Below are 8353 nucleotides of genomic sequence, written 5' to 3'. Positions count from 1 at the left end.
CCCTGAGCAACCGTCTCTAGGGAGACCGGGCCCCGCCCCGGGCACGGAACCCGGTACGGAGCCCACCTGTGCAGGCGTCCGCGGGGTCCCCGCGCCCCAGCCGAACGTCCCGCCCCTCCCTGCCCTGCCCAGCGCTGGGCTTTGTCCGCCTGGGGCGGAACGAGCAGGGTCGGGGAGCAGCTCGGGGTCCAGCAGCGTGGGGGCTGGGGGAGGCGGACGCGTTCCAGGGACCCACAGGACCCAGCGAGGGAGGCAAAGGCAGCGGGTCGCGCTCGCGGTGTGAGTCCCTGCTGTGGGCTGGGTGTTGCTCTCCCCTCTCCCAATCTGAGTGCATCCTTTGTGCCTCCGGGAGGTCGGAATCCTGGGTGTCTCTGCTGCCGCCCTTGCTGGGATGAGCTGGGCCCTCCGCGGGCTCGGGACGAGGACGCGCCTGTTCGGGGCAAGCTGTTTACTTGTCAGCGTCAGAGCAGCTTCTGCGCGCGGCCTCCCTTCCCCCTGCCCCCGATTCGGACGAGCATCCTGCGCTCTGTCCACTGCCTCCCAGGCTTTGCCCTTGAACCCAAAGGGGCTAGAGGGTGGCAGATCCAGGTCCTGAGGTCCTGGCCAGCATCCTCCCAGGGAAGTGCCTTCTCCGTGGCCGCCCTCTTGCGAGTTCTGGCCTGGCTCTTTATTTCTTGACCTGAATTCCGGAGGACTCATTCTTTCCTTGCCTTCTCTAACTCTTCCTTCTCTCGACTCCATCATGCATTTTGCTTTGTCTTTCTTCGTTTTTGAAAGTGCTTTGCCTGTAACCATGTGTCACTTCTCTGTGCCAGAGCTGCTGTTATTTGTCTCGATTACCCCAGAACTGGCCAGCTTTTTTGCTAGTCAGCCATGGAAGTTACTTCTTCCTTAGCTCCTGCTGCTGGCCTCATTCCTCTGGTAGCATTGCCTTGAAAACCCTTGTCCTCTTCCCCTGGATGCTGACAGAGAGACCATTCAAACCCACCTTCCCAGGCTCCTGTACTCCTGTAGCGTGGTCCATGAAGCACCCTTCCACAGACTGGGCTGGCAATCCGAAGGACTCCAGCTTGGTCCTTGGGAAATGTGTCCCTGGAATACACACCTTTTCCACGGGTTCCTAGGGCTCTGCGTTTTGTCTCGGAGAAGCCAGTTTCTAGCTCCTCACGGGCCTACCTAGTGGGTTCCAGGCCAGAGTCTCCCTGCTATGTAGGTAGCCATGCCCAGTTCCCAGGGTTAGGGACAGGGATGGATCCTCTTGCTGGATGAAGACACAGAAGCTCTAGTGTCTTTTTTTTTTTTTTTTTTTTTTTTTTTTTTTGTCCTTTTTGGGGTCAGGTTGTTTCCATGTGCACAGAGGTTAGGGAAGAAACATCACAGATGCAGAAAGTGGATGGCCTCTCCCCTCACACAATTTCTTTTTATCTCCAGCTGAACAGGGATACATTTTCCTTTAGACATAGGCCTTGGAAACAGACCCGCATGGAGAATCAAGATCTCAAGTTCATGAACTTGCTTTTTGCAACCATTGAATGGAACTCGAACCCAGGCTGGGCTCAGATCAATTACTTTGCTTTCAAAAACCCAACAAACAGCTCTAAAAATGATCTGAGCCATCTGTATGCATATTCCTGCTTCAGGCCCTGGAATTGCTCCTGTGGTTTGCTTCAGTACCACCAAAGGGAGCCGGGGGTGGCATTGGCGCAGATGGCAAGAAAGGCCGATCAAGCAGAATGTGATTGGTTTGCAAAAAGGGAGACTGAGGTGAAGCATTTGCTTTTGAGCTAAAGTCCTGTAGGAGAATGCTTAGAAGGTTTCTGAGATTCTCTCTTTTAAACGTTTTTTTCTCTTTCTTTTTTTTTCAACAGATAAGTCCAGAGTCAGGCAACGGCGGGATGACACTCACTGATTCTAAAGCATCTTTAATCTGCCAGGCAGAAGGGCCTTTGCTGGTCTTTCCTGGACTATCCCAGAAAGGTAGGTTGGGGAAAAGGGACTAGCAAGTGGGGACAGAAAGAAGAGTCGTTAGTTATTTTGTAGACTGGTTAAGAATTTGAACAGGCAGCACCAACAGATGGCATAATGGTTACGTTGTTGTACTCCCATGTAGTCTACTGCAGTTTGAATCCCAGACCTGGCAGCGTAAAACTCACTGGGCGCATGTACGTGCATGCCCAAAGCCCTGAGAGGAGAATGGAGGAGAAGGGATTGCAGTGTGGCCATCTCCCTGGGAGATGACTTCTTGCTTCTGTCTCTCTGTCTCTCTAGCAAGCACATGTACATTTTTACTCTTTAGCAAAAATCTCTCTCTAAAGTAAAAAAAGAATTTGAACCAAGCCTTCCCTCCCTGACTCCCCAGCCAAAGGATTATCATCTCATAGGACTAGTATGCCCAAAGGAAGAAAATGACCCAAATGTGTGCCTTGAGCAAGGAAGGGGGAGAGTGAAGAGACTTCAGCCAGCTTCCCAAGAGGGAGATGCTGCTACCTGGGAGAAGGAGTGGTTTTGGGGCCAGCAGGTGGTGTGGTGGTTGAGGCACTGGGCTCTCATTGGCTGATCATGGTTCGAATCCCAGACCTGGTGACTTGCTTTCTTACTTTCCCTCTCTCTGTCTCTGTCTTTCTCTGGTGAGTGCATGTGCCCTACAGCAAAACTTAAAAATAATAACAATAACAAAATAAATAAATAATTTTAAAAACAGGGACCAGCAGATGGCATAATGGTTATATAACTGGACTCCCATGTAGTGACTGCAGTCTGAATCCCAAACCCGGGGGGCTTAAAACTCAACGCTAAGCGTATGTGTGTGCATGCCCAAGATCCTTTTTTTTTTTTTTTTTTGAGAGATTTTCGCTATAGGGCGGCGCTCGCCAGACAGACAGAGACATAGAGACAGAAAGCAAGACGTCACCCCCCCAGGGGGGATGGCCATGCCACAATCCCTTCTCCTCCATTCTCCTCTCAAGATCTTGGGCACACATGCATGCGTGCCTGGCGTGAGTTTAAGCCACCGGGTCCGAGATGCAAACCGCGGTCGACTACGTGGGAGTCCAGTGACATAGCCATTACGCTAACTGCTGGTTCCCACCCAAGATCCTAAGAGAAGTATGGAGGAAAAGGGATTGTGGCATGGCCATCCCCCCAGGGGGTGATTTCTCACTTTCTGTCTCTCTCTTTCTCCAGCAAGCGCATGCACCCTATAGCAAAAATCTCTCTAAAAAAATAAATAGAATAAGAAAAAGAAGGAGCAGTTTTGCTCAGAGAAGCAAAATCTGGAATCTGAATCTGTTATTAAGTGGAAGTTTTTGGTATTTGACTCTCTCTTTTCATGGTAGACCTGAACTGGCCTACCTGAGAAGAGAAAAATTAAAACATTTTTATGAAGGAAGTGGATTGGATTTTTATAACTCAGTATTGCTTTTTAAGAAGTCCTTAGGGGGACCAGCAGTTAGCATAATGGCTACATCGCTGGGCTCGCATGTAGTCGACTGCGCTTTGAGTCCCGGATCCGGTGGCTTAAACTCATGCCGGGCACATGTGCATGCGTGCCCAAGATCCTGAGAGGAGAATGGAGGAGAAGGGATTGAGGCGTGGCCATCCCTCCTGGGGGGTGATTTCTTGCTTTCTGTCTGTCTGTCTGTCTGTCTCTGTCCTTCTAGCGAGCACACGTTCCCTATAGCAAAAACCTCTCCAAAAAAATAAAGAAGTCCTTAGGTGAGGACACTCTGTAGCTCTAGAGAGTTAGCAGTCACTATGTCAGTAATAGGAATTAGCGGTCACTATGTCAGTAATAGGAGTTAGCGGTCACTATGTCAGTAATAGGAGTTAGCGGTCACTATGTCAGTAATACTCCTCAGAGCATCTAGGACATTAGCTTGGGAAATGAATGCACTCCTTTCCTTGTGTGAATGAAGAAACTGAGGCCAAAGGCCAGCACTGGCTGCATGTTGGCCAAAAACTGCCATCTGAGGTCGTGGGGTACCTGAGTGTGATTGGTGAGCTCTTATGATTGGAGGCCTGGTGGTCCCCTCGCCAGCTCTGTGGGTGCAGAGAACAGAACATTTCTGTGTGTACACTGAGCATGCTGCTTTAGTAGCTACGGTCATTTCAGGATGGAAAGAGGCAGGGGTGGAGCTTGGTGTCATCTGTAGAGCATTTTCCTCCAAACTTAACCTCATTTTTTCTTGACTAGTACTTTCCAACTTCTTTGTTGGTTGTGAATTTTTTTTTAATCAAAATATTGACTTGGGCGCCAACAGGTGGTGTAATAGTTAAGGTGCTGGATTCTCACATGGTGGACTACGATGCAAGTCCTGAACTGTGGCTTGAAAATCACAGAGCACGTGTGCATGTGTGCTCAAAATGCCAAGAGGAGAATGGAGGAAAAGGGATTGAAGCGTGGCCATCCCCCTGAGGGGTGATTTCTCACTTTCCCTCCCACTATCTCTGTCTTTCTCCAGCAAGTGCACAAGCCTTATTGCAGACTGGTGCCAAGACCACATGGGAAGCCCAGGTTTAGATCCCAGACTGACCTGACAGACTGAGCATGTGTGATCCTGGCTGGGTGGAGGACGAGGGTGGAAGGACTGTAGCTTGAGGAGACTTTATCCAAGGTTCCTCCCCTCTTTCTCATTAAAAAAATAAAGATAAATAAACTTTAAAGAAAAAATCAAATCAAAGCATTAAATGAAATTTTAACATAAAAGCAGATAAAAACAGAGAGCCACCAAGGTTGAAGTAGAGACTAGTTCAGAACTCCCTCCACTGAGCACCCCATCCTACTACCACCCACCTCTGAAGTCTTCAGGGTGCCTCTCTGGAGCCCCAGAACTCCAGGAGAATAGGCAAAAACCGAGATCATGTAGACCCATGTGGAAGGATTGGTGCTTCCTCTACACCCTGTCTACACTGTCCTAAGCTTTATGTCTGAAAATGCCTTTCTATACTAATCTTTAATCCTTATGGGAGGGGACTTTAAAAAGTTCATGGAAAATGTAAATAAGAGTTTATTTGGAGGCCAGCAGGTGACATGATGGTTAAGGTGCTGGACTCCCACAGTTCGCGGCTCGGACCTGGCAGCTTGCTTTCTCACTTTCCTGCTTTCTTTCTGTCTCTCTCGTCAAATTAAATAATAATAATAATAACAATGATAAATAAAATTAAATAAATAATTATTTTAAAAAATAGTTTGCTTGGGTGCAAAAAATTTGAAATCTATGCATAGTTTTTTTTTTTTAGTGTTTTCATAATACTCATTTTCCACATATTTTGATGAATTCTCATACTTTTTATTTATAAAAATATGTACTTACTTTAAAATATTTGGAGAATACTAAAATATATTAGAATCATAACTCTTCTGTAATCCTATCCCCACCCTACCCCACCCCCAGCAAGTACCATTGTTTTCTTATTGGAGCATCTTCACACACAGTCTTCCATGGGTGTATCTTTTAAAACTTGATTTTTTTGGTTTGTTTATTTGTTTGTTTGTTTGTTTTTGGTATGGGGCATGTGCACTAGCCAGAGGGAGACAGATAAAGAGAGAAATGATAGGGAACATGAGAAGTCACCTCCCAGTCCCTTCTCCACATTCTTTTCTCTAGGTTTTGGGCATGTACACACATGCACCTGGCATGTTTTCAAACTGTCAGGTCCAGGACTGGAATCACACTATCAGTCATGTGCATCTAGCTACTTTAACCTCCACGCCACCTGCTGGCTCCATACCACTTGATTTTTATTTATTGTTAAATATTATTATAGACTTCTGCATAAACAAAACGGAATGCATGTTTATCTGCTCTATTTCAAAATTCCACTGAAATAAAAAGTAGAGAAATAAGAAAAATTCAAAAGAAAACCAAGAAGTAAATGATAGAGGAGGGGGAGATGAACAAAAATTTTGAAAGCTGGAAAGCTATGGATGAGAAAGAATCTGAGAGAATGTTGAATGTCTCAGTTTAGGGGGAAATACGCTGAAAAAGCCAAGAATGGGGCCTATTGAGGGTTCCCAAAGTGAGATGCAGGCTGGGCAGGAAGCAGGAAGATTGGTTGAGAGTATGTGTTAGTGACAGGACCCTCCTCTCTCAGCCCTCTGTACCCCAGCAGAAAATGGCAGGTTTCCTGCAGGCAGGTGTTGAGTCAGAGGGCTCAGTCCCGGCCAAGGTTAGGGGGAAGCAGTATACTGAGAACAGGAGAATGAAAGTTTGCATCCCAGATGATGTGACTGTCTCCCAGTTGGCTCCCAGAACATGGCAGCCTGGCTTATACCCAGGCTCCAGACAGGGCCTTGAAGAACTCCTCTCTAGGGAAACCGACCTCACAAGAAGAAAAAGTCAGCAAAGAAAAAAAGGACACATAGGGAAGATCAGGGAGCAGAATGGCATTGGATTTTCCAAAATCAACACTAGAAATTACAAAACAGTTCATCAATGCTTACCAATTTCCAAAAGAAATTAATTCGCTACCTAGAACTCTGTAATTATGATTCAAGTAAAATTGTACATTACAGACATTGTTTTAGATGTGAATTTTCAAAAACTTTATTCCCTATCATATCCCTTTCCAAGGAAGCAATTAGAGGATGTTCTCAACTAAAATCACAGAGTAAATCCAAAAAGAAGGATAAATAATGCAATGTGGGCCAGCAGGTAGCATGGTGGTTAAGGCGCTGGACCCCACGTGGCTGACTGCAGTTTGAGTCCCAGACCCAGTGGCTTGAAAAACACACCAAGCACATGTGTGTACATGCCCAAAATCCTAAGAGAAAACTGGAGGAGAAGGGATTGCATCATGGTTACCCCCGGGGGTAGGCATGATTTCTCACTTTCTCTGTCTCTATGTCTCTCTGGCAAATTTATACACCCTATGGCAAAAACATAAAATAATAATAATAATGATGTGATGTCCAATTGTCTTCCATGCTCACTTGGCTCAGCAGACAATGGCTTTCTGTATTTCACCTATTCTCTTACTTTGAGTCTTAAGAATGAGCAGGGATTAAAAAATCAAAAATTATACTTACCTCACCACAGGAACTTGAAAGTACTTGGGGCCGGCAAGTGGCATGGTGGTTAAAGGTGCTGGATTCCCACATGGCTGACTGTGGTTCGGGTCCTGGACCTGGTGGCTTGCTTTCGTGCTTTCCCTTTCTCTCTCTGCCTCTGTCTGATCAAATGAAATAATAATAATAACAAATGGAAATAAATGAATAATTCTTAAAAAAAATAAAAAGAAAGAAAGTACTGACTTGCAAGCTTCCTGAGATCTGTGGAGATGTAAATGTGTCACATTTGACAGACTAGAGGGGTGAAGAGTTTGCTCTGTCATGGCTGTGGTGGCAACAAAAGTGATGGGCTGCAAGGTTGAGAGCTTGGCACGGAAGTGTCAAGGAAGGTATGAACTGGCACCCATTGCTCAGTGCCAATGGCAGCAGTTTTGCCATCAGATGTTATTCTGCATTGTGGTGTTTGCATAATGTACCATAATTTATTTCTTTCCTTAGTCAACCTTTCATTTTTCCTGCAGTAGACAGTTGCCTACTCTTTTGTTTGCTTTGTTTTTAATGCACTCATCACTAATTCTTCCTCATACTCTTCAACAGACTATGAAACTTCTAAGGCAGCAAATATGTCAGATAATCTGTGAGCTCCTTTCCTGTTCAATCAGTGACAGTCAGCTGCTTCTTCTTTCTTTTTTTTTTTTTTTTTTTTTTGGGTTTATTTATAGGGGCCAAGGACTTTTCAGTCATAGGGCACATGCACTCACCAGAGAGAGACAGAAAGAGGGAAAATGAGAAAACACGCCCCAGGAAGGATGGCTATGCCACAATCTCTTCTCCTCCATTCTCCTCCCAGGATTTTGGGCATGCATACCAGCAACCAATGCTCTGAGTGGGTAAGAGAATGGTGAAGGGAAATCCCATGATAATGGTAAAAAGAAGACCCAATTGTGCAATTGGGCTATTAGAGCAACCAGCCTAATTTGGAGCAAGATGGCTGAGAATCTTAGGAAGAATATCTCCAAATTATCAATGGCATTAAAGGATTATCTGACATATTTGTTGTATTGTAAGAAATTTTTTTATTTCTATTGAAATGTTTAGGGTAATGTTAGTGATTCATACATAGGAAAACAAAGAAAATTAAAAATTAGGCAACTATTAACTACAGGGAAAACAAAAAGTTGAACGAAAGAAATTCAATCATAGTATAAACTATGTGGCTTAGCTTTGAACAATATTTACAGTCCTAATAATGTAACCCCTAAAACTTGACCTAACAAAAAAATCACTGTATAGTTATATTCAGAGATAGAGAAGAGAATATAAAGCATGTATATATGAGGGAAA

At 45.2% G+C, this 8353-nt stretch overlaps 1 protein-coding gene across 3 annotated transcripts in view; it reads left to right on the top strand.

Moving 5' to 3' along the window:
- PIK3CD (phosphatidylinositol-4,5-bisphosphate 3-kinase catalytic subunit delta) overlaps window positions 1-8353 on the top strand; it is a 65098-nt gene that overhangs the window by 25894 nt on the left and 30851 nt on the right. For 2 of the 3 annotated variants that reach the window (XM_006145368.3, XM_027770644.1), the window contains exon 2: window positions 1869-1977. The gene's annotated coding sequence lies outside the window, so the exon portion shown is untranslated. Of the gene's footprint in view, window positions 54-1868; window positions 1978-8353 lie in introns of all 3 variants that reach the window. The other variant, XM_006145369.2, reaches the window with a different exon arrangement.

The sequence above is a fragment of the Tupaia chinensis genome, unplaced genomic scaffold (genome assembly GCF_000334495.1).
Source record: "Tupaia chinensis unplaced genomic scaffold, TupChi_1.0 Scaffold000146_1, whole genome shotgun sequence".
NCBI classification, from domain to species: domain Eukaryota; kingdom Metazoa; phylum Chordata; class Mammalia; order Scandentia; family Tupaiidae; genus Tupaia; species Tupaia belangeri.
The sequence above is the reverse complement of the archived record's forward strand: the minus strand, read 5'-3'. Positions and strand labels throughout refer to the sequence as shown.